This window comes from Microcaecilia unicolor, chromosome 2 (assembly GCF_901765095.1).
Source record: "Microcaecilia unicolor chromosome 2, aMicUni1.1, whole genome shotgun sequence".
NCBI lineage: Eukaryota > Metazoa > Chordata > Amphibia > Gymnophiona > Siphonopidae > Microcaecilia > Microcaecilia unicolor.
Window position 1 is genome coordinate 251492819 of NC_044032.1, and position 12494 is coordinate 251505312.

Genomic DNA, 12494 nt, shown 5'->3' on the forward strand with positions numbered 1-12494 from the left:
TCACTATTAAAAATGTGATAGTGAAATAGCACCCTCCATTGGTAGGACTGTAGGTGGAGGACTCCCACTCATCTTACAGGGAACAGTGGTTATGGAATATTACCAGTCAGGCACATTACTTAATTATTAAATTATCTGCTAATTAGCTTTAACAAGCAATAATTGGTAATAATTGATGTTAATTGGTACTAATCGGTACTAATTTGTAGTTATGCACGTAACTGCCCTTAGTTGTTATTCTACAAATTGAGTATGCAAAATCCATAGCACAAGGGGGAGTGGACCTGAAAGTGGCATGGGTGGGTCAGGGGTGTGGCTACATCTTATGCGTACAGTTTATGCACCTGACAGCAGTTAGGCACAAGCATTTACACTAGTGCTTATGCCTAACGTTAGGCACATAACGTCTGACTTACACTAGGATCTTTTAATGGCAGGGGTGGACTGAGAGTGGTCTGGGCCCCCCACCTGGCTACTGCCCGATGCCCCCACAATCCCAGTTCTTTCCTACCTGCTGCGCTGCTGCTAACTCCCCCGTCCACAGATGCAAATTTCAAAAACTGACATATTTCAATCACTATACTATAGGTTAACAAATACACATAAAATAAAAAATGGAAAATATGATGATATTTATTGGATCAAATATATTTTCCAGGTAGCTTTCAGAGGCCAGAACCTCTTTCATCAGGTCAGGACAGTATACTGCTATTAAGGTATTCTGTTCTGACATGAGAAAGGAGGGTTGGGTCTCCAAACATTAGTCAAAAATGTATTAACATTAGTCCAATAAAGATATCATCTTAATTCCATTTTCTTTATTAACACAGCTACCACACTACTTTATACTAAACTAAAAATAAAATTTATTTTTCCTACCTTTGTTGTCTGGCCGTTTACATTTTTCTAATTGTGTTGGTCCCAGTCTCTTGTTTCTTCTTTCTTCAATCTCTTCTTAACTCTCACCAGCGTCTATCCCTCTCTCTCCCCCCCCCCCCCCTTTCCATCCAGCATCTGCTCCCTCTCTCTCTTTCCCCTTTCCGTCCAGCGTCTGCGCCCTTCCCCCCTTCCATCTAGCATCTGCACCCTCTCTTCCCCCTCTCCATCCAGTGTCTGCCCCCTCTCTCTCCCTTTTTCCATCCAGCATCTGACCCTTCTCTCTCCTCACTTCCATCCAGAGTCTCTCCTCTTTTTCTCTATCCTCCATCCAGCATCTGGCCCCTCTCTCTCCTCACTTTCATCCACTCAGACCCCTGTCTCTCCCCAGTTCCATCCAACATCTGCATCCTATCTCCCACTTCTATCCCCTCTGTCCCCTTCATCCAGTGTCTGTCACTTCTCTCCCCATTTCCATCTGGCATATGTCCCTTCTCTCTCCCTCATCCAGTGTCTGTCCCTCCTCTCCCTCTTTCCATCTGACTTCTGTCCCCTCTCTCCTTCTCATCCAGCATCTGTCTTCCCTTCCCCCTCCATCCAGCATCTGCCCCCTCTCTTCTCCTTTCCATTTGGCATCTGTTTCCCCTCCCCACTCCATTCTCCACCCATCGTCTGTCCTTTCCAATCACCCATCGTCTGTCCTTCCCCATCACCCAGTCACCCTGTACCTGGAGTCCTCCTTATCCCTGCTTAATTTATATGTCCCCACTATCACCCCACCTAATCCCCATATCCCCACTCTTCCACCCTACCCTCACAATCACACCCTCCCCCTCCATCCAGTGTTGCAGTCTTTTTTCAGCCCCCCCCCCACACTGGACACCCCCACTACCACTGGCACATCAGGACCAGGTTATCCCCACTCCCATCCAATACCCCCCTGCCACGGCCACCACTGCTGCTGCTGCCCTGCTGCTGTTTCAGCAGTGGCGGCAAAAATAGAAAAAAAAAGATCACGAGGCTGCACCGTTCCCTTCCCACTCACCAGGGGCGTAGCCACGGGTGGGCCCGGGTGGGCCTGGGCCCACCCAATTTGGGGTCAGGCCCGCCCAGCAGCACAGCGATTCCGGAGGCTCCGGTCCCCATCATCATCTATTCCCCCGTGGCGTGCTGCAACTTTCATCCCCATCTTCCCTCGCAGGCCCGCCCAGCAGCGATTTCGATCGCAGGCAGCTCCTTCGGCTCGTACACGCTGCCTGCCGGCTGCCGCTCAAATCTCCTTGCAGCTACTAGCAGTGCTAACCCGGAAGCCTCTCCTCTGAGCTTCCGGGTTAGTGCTGCTAGTAGCTGCAAGGAGATTTGAGCGGCAGCCGGCAGGCAGCGTGTACGAGCCGAAGGAGCTGCCTGCGATTGAAATCGCTGCTGGGCGGGCCTGCGAGGGTGAGGGAAGATGGGGGTGAAAGTTGTGGCACGCAACGGGGCAAGGGATGATGGGGAAAAGATGTTGGAATGGGGGAGGGAAGACGGGGACAGCAGCTGCACGGGGGGGGGGGAAGGGAAGAATATGGAAGGAAAGATGCTGCACAGGGAGGAGGGAAGATGGAATGATGAGGCATGGTGGGTGGGGGAGAAGCTGCATGGGGAAGAAGGGAGAGATCCACTAAAGGGGTGGAGGGGTCAGGAAGGGAGAAGTCTTGGCTGCATATGAGGTGGAGGAGAGGGAGACATGCTGCATAGAGAGGGGATAGGTGGAGAGAGGGGGAAATATGTTAAACATAGGGGTGGAGAGGAGGGCATAGGGGTGGAGGGAAGGGAGAAATGTTAGACATGCTGGTAGAGGGGAGGAAGGTAGATATGCTGTATGGGAAGGGGAGAGAGACGTTGGACAGTGGGAATGAGAGGGGGAGATAGACATGGGGGTGGATGAGAGGTACACAGTAGGTGGTGAGGGGGGAAATGCTGGGCCATGGGGGAGAGGACTACTACTATTACTATTTAACAGGAATGAAGAGAGAAGGGGCAGGAAAATATAAGGCTACCATGATGGGGTGGGGAGGGGATCAGATGCTGGTTAGAAGGGTGGAGGGAGAAGATGATGGGAATGGTGGAACCCTGCGGGAGAGGGCAAGAGGGGGAGGAGGGGGTGGCAAGGAAATGAATGAGAGATAGTGATTACAGAGGGTAGAAATATGGTAATGGGGAGTAGATTAAAGATAAAAAGAGAAAGTAGGGATGGGGAGGAGTAAGATGGGGAATGGGAGAGCTAGTGGGTGAAAGAAGAAGATGGAAATTTGATAGGTAGTTGAAAAGTAAAAAGGAGACAAAGAAGGGTGAGAGAGAGGCAGAAAAGAGCTACAAAGGAATGACCAACATGTCAGAGGCAGGAATATTGAGGGAACAGACAAAGCATTTTATTTCAAATGTTTTAAATGGAATATGTTAGTTTTTGGAAATGTGCATAGGAAATGTCTTTGTATTGTGTTCTGTAGAAAAGGAAATGCATGTTTTGTGTCTCCAGTGTTGCAGTAATGCTATGTTTAACTTCTTGGGGTTCCTTTTCAATTTTTGTCTAAATATTTTTATTTCTAATTTGTGATCCCTTGTTCTGTGTTTGGTGAGGTTCTGTTGGTGTGATAGTAATGGCAGGTGGAAAATTGGAAGGGAGGCAAAGAGGAGAGGGAATCGGGGAGGGGAGCCCTCCTTTATTTTCTGGCCTGGGCCAAGTAGGTCTTACAACAGTCCTAACCCTTGCTGTATAGCTGGTGAGGATTCCCAGGCATCCCCAGCTAAGGACTTCCTCCAAAGGCGGCCAGAACTCCCTTCTACCAAGCTCTGGCAACAGCATCCTTGAGCCATCGACAGCTAAGCATGTGTGGGGTGCTGGCATCAGTAGCTTAGGGTCATTGCTGCTGCCTGCCAAGCTTGGTAAAAGAGAGTTCTGGCCACCTTCAGAGAAAGTCTTCAGCTGACTGAGCTTGAGGATCCTCATTAGCTAAAGTATTTATATTTTGAGGTGGAGGTAGGGCGGAGCAGAGAAAATTTTGTGCCCACCCACTTTGGGCTCAGGCCCACCCAAAACTGGCTGTCTGGCTACGCCACTGCCGCTCACAGCAGACCAGCTCTGCCCCAGAACAGGACATTGTTAGAGGAAGGCAGGACCAGCAGCCGCGAACAGGAGAAACAGTGCGGCTCCGCAATCTGTATTTCTGTTTTTGCCACCACTTTTGTAACAGCAGCAGCAGCAGTGGTGGCGGAGGCAGGAGGGTAGTGTGTGGGAATGGGGAGAACAGCGGGCAGCTGGGCAGAGCCTTTATGCATGTAATTACAGAATAAGGGTGCTCCATGCTGAAATTTAGGTGTAGGCATTTGCACCATGTTTTTGTTGGTGCATATGGTCACGCCTAAATTTACGTGCGACCATAACGCTTAAGCGCTATTCTATAAACCACGCTGAGCTATAGGTACGGCTTATAGAATACCACTTAAGTGTGTGTGTGTATGTGTGTGTGGGGGGGGGGGGTTCGGTGCCAATTTTGTAGGCACCATTTACTGAATCTAGCCCATAATTGCCATTAAACAGGGGCGGACTGACTGTTTGGGCAACCGGGCAGTGCCCGAGGGCCCATTCCCACACACTACCCTCCTGCCTCCGCCACCACCACTGCTGCTGCTGTTACAAAAGTGGTGGCAAAAACAGAAATACAGATTGCGGAGCCGCACTGTTTCTCCTGTTCGTGGCTGCTGGTCCTGCCTTCCTCTAACAATTTCCTCTTCTGGGGCAGAGCTGGTCTGCTGTGAGCTGGAAGGGAACGGTGCAGCCTCGCGATTTTTTTTTCTATTTTTGCCGCCACTGCTGAAACAGCAGCAGGGCAACAGCAGCAGTGGTGGCCACGGCAGGGGAGTATTGTCGTTGGTGAGGCCCCACCTAGAGTATTGTGTTCAGTTTTGGAGGCCGTATCTTGTTAAGGATGTAAAAAGAATTGAAGCGGTACAAAGAAAAGCTACGAGAATGGTATGAGATTTGCGTTACAAGACGTATGAGGAGAGACTTGCTGACCTGAACATGTATACTCTGGAGGAAAGCAGAAACAGGGGTGATTTGATACAGACGTTCAAATATTAAGGGTATTAATCTGCAAACGAACCTTTTCCGGAGATGCGAAGGCGGTAGAACGAGAGGACATGAAATGAGATTGAAGGGGGGCAGACTCAAGAAAAATGTCAGGAAGTATTTTTTCACGGAGAGAGTAGTGGATGCTTGGAATGCCCTCCCGCGGGAGGTGGTAGAAACAAAAACAGTAACGGAATTCAAACATGCGTGGGATAAACATAAAGGAATCCTGTTCAGAAGGAATGGATCCTAAGGAGCGTAGCCGAGATTGGGTGGCAGAGCCAGTGGCGGGAGGCGGGGATGGTGCTGGGCAGACTTATACGGTCTGTGCCAGAGCCGGTGGTGGGAGGCGGGACTGGTGGTTGGGAGGCGGGGATAGTGCTGGGCAGACTTATACGGTCTGTGCCAGAACCAGTGGTGGGAGGCGGGGCTGGTGGTTTGGAGGTGGGGATAGTGCTGGGCAGACTTATACGGTCTGTGCCCTGAAAAGAACAGGTACAAATCAAGGTAAGGTATACACAAAAAGTAGCACATATGAGTTTGTCTTGTTGGGCAGACTGGATGGACCGTGCAGGTCTTTTTCTGCCGTCATCTACTATGTTACTATGTTACATGCATAACTTAAAACCATGGCCCTGTTCTGCCCTGAAATGCCCTTGACTGTCCCTTTCCATGCCCCTTTTTTCAGGCTGCATGTAAATTTTAGGTGCAGATCCTGCACCTAACTTTACACATGTAACACCTAATTAAATCTAATTAGGTGACAATAATTGCTTGGATTATATGCAGCCCTTAATAACTATTCCCCTATGCAATATAACCTCTGGTTCTAGGGACCACCTTAGACGTAATCTTCCAGATTACAAGAGAGTGCGTTATAAGTCAGTTCACTCTGCTGACTTTAGATACCAGGGTGCTAAGTGGTGGAACTCACTGCCAATGGCAATCAAGGGTCAGCCTGATTACTTGGTGTTTCATAAAAGACTGAAAACTCTCCTCTTTGAAACACTTCTATCCATTAATGCAGTAGCGTAGCCAGACCTGACATTTTGGGTGGGCCCAGAGCTAATATGGGTGGGCACTATGTATATAGGTTTGAATAGTGTTTCTTGGAATACTACAAACTAATGCCTTAGAATGCACTTGATGGGTTTCTAAGCCTGCCCAACTGCTGACCTGCATCAACATAAACCACATACATACTTAATGGAAAAAAACAATATTTTAATATGTAATTACATTATCCCATATCTTAAACTTGACCAGACATAAGGCCACTATAATTGCAAATATCTCAACACATGATAGGATCTTGCAATATAATCAGAGCAATGAAATTTATCTGTTTCCCAGCATCAGCCTTTCCCTTCCCCACCATACTTCACCGTTGCTAGGTATGAGCCCTACCCTACCCCCCAGGAAAGCTTGTTGCACACCCACATTATCTCCCTCGTTTGCCACCAATACCTGCTTTTTTCTATCTTCCAGACAAGAAACAAACCAGGAAAAAACAGTCCCCCCACTTCCAATTGGTGTCATCTAATCAATTCAAACCCCAAAAGCCCAACACTCCACAAAAATAAAATTACGAAGGCAAGTTCTCAATATCCCTCCATGATGAGCATTAATACTGGGGATTCAGTGTAGTTCCTCATACAAAACTTTATTCTTCATACAAAGTTTTTGTTCTTTCAATCCAACTTGCTTAAAACATATTGCAATCTTTTAATTTTTGTGGAGTGTTGGGCTTTTGGGTTTGTTATGATTTTGGCCCCCACCCTTAAAGAATTTTGACTGCTTTAAGTGCAGTCATCTGATCAATTAATATATTGTGATCTAGCATGTCAAAAGCTGTGGACAAGTCCAAAGATCAACAGCCCTGTTTCTCTACCGCCCATGCTGGTATACAGCAAGCCTACCATTAGGATCTACAAGATCTCCATGCTGTGACCCTTTCTGAACTCACACTGAGTGGGGTCACATCCTCTTCAGATACTATTGCAAACTTATCTGCTACCCAGTACCATCGGTCCCTGCATTCTTTTCTTTGATCGTCGCCAGCAGCGCTGCCATTCACACAGGCAGGTCCGCTCCCCTCTGTCACGTCCATCTGGCCCTACGTAAACAGGAAGTGCATCAGAGAGGGCCAGATGGACGCAGCAGAGGGGAGCGGAGCTGCCTGTGTGAATGGCAGCGCTGCCGGCGACGATCGAAGAAAAGAATGCAGGGACCGAAGGTACTGGGTAGCATGCAGGGACTGAGGCAGCACCGGCGGGGAGGACAAGAATTTCCGTTGCAGCCAGAGAAAAGGCAGCGAGCGACATGCGAGGGATGTGGGGTGAGCGGGCCTGGAGGGAAAGTGGGTGGGCCTGGGCCCATCCAGGCCCAACCGTGGCTACGCCCCTGCATTAATGGAGTATTTTAGATTGCAACTGGCCATCAATGATCTATAGTTGATATTTTGCTTATGGCTTTGCAAACCTTGTCTGTTGTTATTTACTGTTAGCCACATTGTACTTGAGTATGTTCTGGATAAATTGGGGTATAAATGGCAAAATAAATAAATACATTATTGACAATAGTTGGCTCATTATTCAATTAGATTGCATGCGCAAATAAGAACCGCGTCTCAATTTGTGTGTGTAATTTTGGCAACCTTTATAGAATCAGGGGGTATGTGAGTAATTGCTGATATAGAATTCACAGTATGCATCATCCCAGCAGAAGTGTAGTCAGATTGAGGCGTTGGGGGGAGTGGCCTGCCGACGGTGACTATTTTTCACAAGACAGATCGCGTGAAAAATAGGTACTGGTGCATTCAGAAATCCATTTGGGGGAGCAGTCGCTCCCCTGGCGACCCACCTATCTATGCCTCTGCATCTCAGCACCTTACTTCAGGTGACCTCACCTTTTCATCCTCCCTTCAACTGTCCCTATCCCTGATATGTCCTGTCTGTCCTAACCCTTATCGTTCACTTGTCCTGTCTGTCTGTCCTAATTAGATTGTAAGCTCTATCGAGCAGGGACTGTCTCTCTATGTTCTAGTGTAAAGCGCTGCGTACGTCCGGTAGCGCTATAGAAATGATAAGTAGTAGTAGTAGACCTGTAGAGAATTACCCCATGCTTGCCAAGTTTAAGTCCTAAACATGGTTAACACAATCTTTTATCTTTCAAAGAAAGATACCAAAGTATGGACTACTTCATCAGTGAAGCACTGTACACAAAAATGATATATTAAAACTATATCATTATTTAAATATTAGTGCATTGTCCTTAGATTAATGTCCACATCAAAACTAACATGTGATAAGTCAAAAAGAAGGGAGCACATACGGCAGATAGAACTCATCTATCGGTCAGGGGATGTGGGCAGGAACACAGACAATAGGAGAGCTCATCTATTGGTCAAAGATGGTGAAAAGGGAGCACAAGCAGCTGAAAGAGTTCAACTATTTGTAGGACTAGCCTACTGCTTAGAGCACCGGGCACCGACAGGGCCGGTCTTAGGCAGGGGCAACAGGAGTGGTCACACAGGGCCTCACGCCTCCAGGGGCCCTGCAGTGCTTCCTCTCTCTCCCTGCCATCGTTTATCGTTTATTTATTTACTAGATCGTCACTTATTACAAAAGTAAATCAGAATGGTTTACAATATAATATAACAATAAAATCAATATTAAAATACTATAAAAACACACTTTGAAATCCATTTCTGATAGAAAAGCAAAGCAAAACCAGAGTCAATTAGGAACATTCATACAAATTACTCAGATTATAATAACCATCATAAAACATAATAAAAACAAAGAAATATTAAAAATTCCGTTGTTGTTTTTTTTCTTCCCCCCCCCCCCCTTGTTCTCCTCTTCTCTCTCTTTCTTTCCGTCTCTCTTCACTTCTCCTATCCCTTTCCCTTATTATATATTTAATTTAGTATTAGACATTATCTTCAAATATGTCTCAAAAAAGATTAGTTTTTAGGATTTTGCGGAAATGGGCATAGGAGTTTTCAAGCCTAAGTTCTTTAGGAAGGCAGTTCCAGAGGGTAGGGGCTAAGAAGAAGAATGCAGATGTTCACGTTGATTCCCATCTGGCTTTAGATGGGGATGGAATTACCAGTTTGTTGTCTGTCAATGACCGCAGTGTCCGCGCTGGTGTATATGGAATAATAAGATTGGACAAATACGATGCTCAACAAATTCGATCCTCAGCTTTCCTTCCAGCTGCCCTGTGTTTAAAAAGTCGCGGCAGCAGCAGCGAAAAAGCAGGCTTGCCTCTAGCTTTTAAGCCTTCCCTTCTCTCTCAGCGTGTACTGTGCCACCTGTCTCTGATGCAATTTCCTGTTTCCATTTTCTGTGAAGGCAGCACAGTGCATGCTGAGAGAGAAGAGAAGGCTTAAAGGCTAGAGGCGAGCCTGCTTTTTTGCTGACGCTACCGCCGCTGCGACTTTTTAAACGCAGGGTGGCTGGAAGGAAAGGAGGGCTGTGGAAAACTGAGGGCACAGGTGGGGCTGGGGTTGGGGACTGAAACTCGGGGGCTGAAAAGGGGGGTAAGTTGGGGGCTGGGGCGAGTCAATGGACATAGAGGGGAGGGCAAAGGAGAATCGCTGGACATGGATGGATGGGAGGGGAGGGCACAGAGGAGAATCACTGGATGTGGATGAGAGGGGTGGTCAGGGGGCAAAGGAGAATCGCTGGACATGGAGGGGAGGGCAGAGGAGAATTGCTGGACATGGATGGGTGGTGAGGGCAGGGGAGAGAGGAGAGTTGCTGGACATGGATGGATGGATGGAGGGGAGGGAAGACAGGAAGGCGATGCACATGGATGGAGGGTAGGGGAGAGAGGAGAAATGCTGGACATGAATAGGAGGGGAGGGCAGGGGACAGAGGAAAATCACTGGATGTGGATGAGAGGGGAGGACAGGGGCAAAAAAGAATTGCTGGACATGGATGGGTGGGGAGGGCAGGGGAGAGAGGAGAGTTGCTATGGATGGATGGAGGGGAGGGCAGGAGAAATGCTGGACATGGATGGAGGTGAGGGAAGACAGGAAGGAGATGCACATGGATGGAGGGGAGAGGGGAAATTCTAGATACGGATGGAGGAGAGGGGAGAGTTGAAATGCTGGATATGGATGGAGGGGAGGGAAGAGAGAGGATATGAGATGAACATGTATTGAGGGGAGGAGAGAGAGGAGACATGCTGGACATGGATGGAAGAGAGGAAGGAGATGCATATGGATGGAGGGGAGGGAAGAAAGAGGAAGGAGATGCATACTGACGGAGATGAGGGAAAGGGAAAAGAAGTGAAAAACTGCACATGGCTGAAGAAAATAGGCAAAAGCTGGATCCACTCTATACTTCCTCCAGTGAAGTCCGCGGAGGACCCAGTTTTTACCTATGGATGAAGGCAAGAAATGAATAAGAAAGGAGGAAAGTAAAGAAATAAATGGAAAGGAAGCCCTGGAAGTGGAGATAAGGGAGCAGATAGAGAGCAGCAGAATCAGAGACTGGGACCAACATGATCAGAAAAACAAAGTCACCAGACTACAAAGGTTGAAAAAATAATTTTATTTTCATTTTAGTGTTTGGAATATATCCCATTTGAGAAGTTACATCTGCTGTCTTATTTTACAATGTCTAGCAACGTTCTGTTTTTCTGGTTTGTGTCATTTTGGGTATACTGGAGCTATATCAGCTTACAAAAATTATTTATAATGACAAAAAAACAAGTTATTTTTCTTCTGTACTGGTGTAATATTTCAATGATTACTGTTTATATGCGCCATGGCTGGTAAAAGGGTGTGGCTAAATGTGCCAAGATTGTCCAGTTCAGCACACTATTAGCAGCCAAGTTCGTACAAGTTAATTATGTTCAGTGGAAAATAAATCTGTTGGCTCAGGCTGCTTTCTATCTGAATATTCAATCACTGTTTCATTATTGCTACCAAGAGGCTTATTTTCGAAAGAGAAAAACGTCCAAATTCCGACCTAAATCGGGAGATGGACGTCTTTCTCTTGTGGGTGCCCAAATCGGTATAATCGAAAGCCGATTTTGGGCGTTTCCAACTGCACTCCGTCGCGGGAACGCATAAAGTTGATGGGGGCGTGTTGGAGGCGTGGTGAAGGCGGGACTGAGGCGTGGTTATCGGCTGAGCAGAGATGTGCGTGCTCGGCCGATAATAGAAAAAAGAAGGGCGTTTTCAGAGAGAATTTAGGTCACTTTTGTTGGACCCGTTTTTTTCACGAACAGGTCCCAAAAAAGTGCCCTAAATGACCAGATGACCACCGGAGGGAACCGGGGATGACCTCCCCTGACTCCCCCAGTGGTCACTAACCCCCTCCCACCAAAAAAAACGAATGTTAAACACTTTTTTCCCAACTTGTAAGCCAGTTTCAAATGTCATCCCTAGCTCCATGACAGCAGTATGCAGGTCCCCGAAGTAATTTTAGTTTAGTTAGTGCTGTGCGGGACCCATGCAGAGAGGAAAAATCGGAAGAAAAAAAAAAAACAAGCAAGTGCAGTCAGGGACGTCTAAATTAGCAGGATAGTAAAAGGGGGAATTGAACCAGCAACCTTCTGATTACAAGCTCAGTGCTCTAGCCAGTGAACCACATTATTCAGGTGCTTAGATGTCCTTCCCTTTCCATTAAGTCCCTCCAAGTTTCTGTCAGCCAATCACCGCTGTTTAGCTGACACAGATGTCAGCTAAATGAGCTGTGATTGGCTGACAGAAACTTGGAGGGACTTAATGGAAAGGGAAGGATGTTTAATCAGTGGTGCACTGGCTAGAGCAATGAACTTGTAATCAAAAGGTTGCTGGTTCAATTCCCCCTTTTACTATCTTTTAATTTGGACGTCCCTGACTGCACTTGCTTGCTTGTTTTTTTTTTCTTCCAATTTTTCCTCTCTGCATGGGTCCCGCGCAGCACCAACTAAAGTAAAATTGCTCTGGGGACCTGCATACTACTGTCATGGAGCTAGGTATGATATTTGAGGCTGGCATAGAGGCATCTCAGGGGGACCAGTGCACTATGAATGCTGGCCCCTCCCACGACCAAATGCCTTGGATTTGGTCGTTTTTGAGCTGGGACTCTTCGGTTTCGATTATCGCTAAAAAACAAAAACGCCCAGCTCAAAAAACGCCCTAATCCAATGTATTTTCGAAAAAAAATGATGGACGTCCATTTTTTTCGAAAATACAGTTCGGCCCGCCCCTTCACGGACCCATTCTCGGAGATGGACGTTTTTACAAATGGGCGTTCGCGTTCGATTATGCCCCTCCAAGTATTGCATATTAAGGGGATTCATTTTAATTAATTTATCTAGTCCTTACGTGCACATGGTTTTGCTTTTTAAACCCAAAGGTTTCCTGGTATTGCATTTTTCATGTTTGAATTCGTTTTTGTATACAAGTTTTGCTTGATTTGTCTTTATTTGAAAGAAAAGAAAATGTTTGTACGTTTGGGAAGCTTGCCAGGTGCCCTTGGCCTGGATTGGCCGCTGTCGTGGA

General features: G+C 47.0%; 1 protein-coding gene across 3 annotated transcripts in view; it reads right to left on the minus strand.

Annotated features, from left to right (window-relative positions):
• LOC115463431 (ecto-ADP-ribosyltransferase 4-like) overlaps positions 1-12494 on the minus strand; it is a 50068-nt gene that overhangs the window by 21883 nt on the left and 15691 nt on the right. The gene's annotated exons all lie outside the window — the stretch shown is intronic.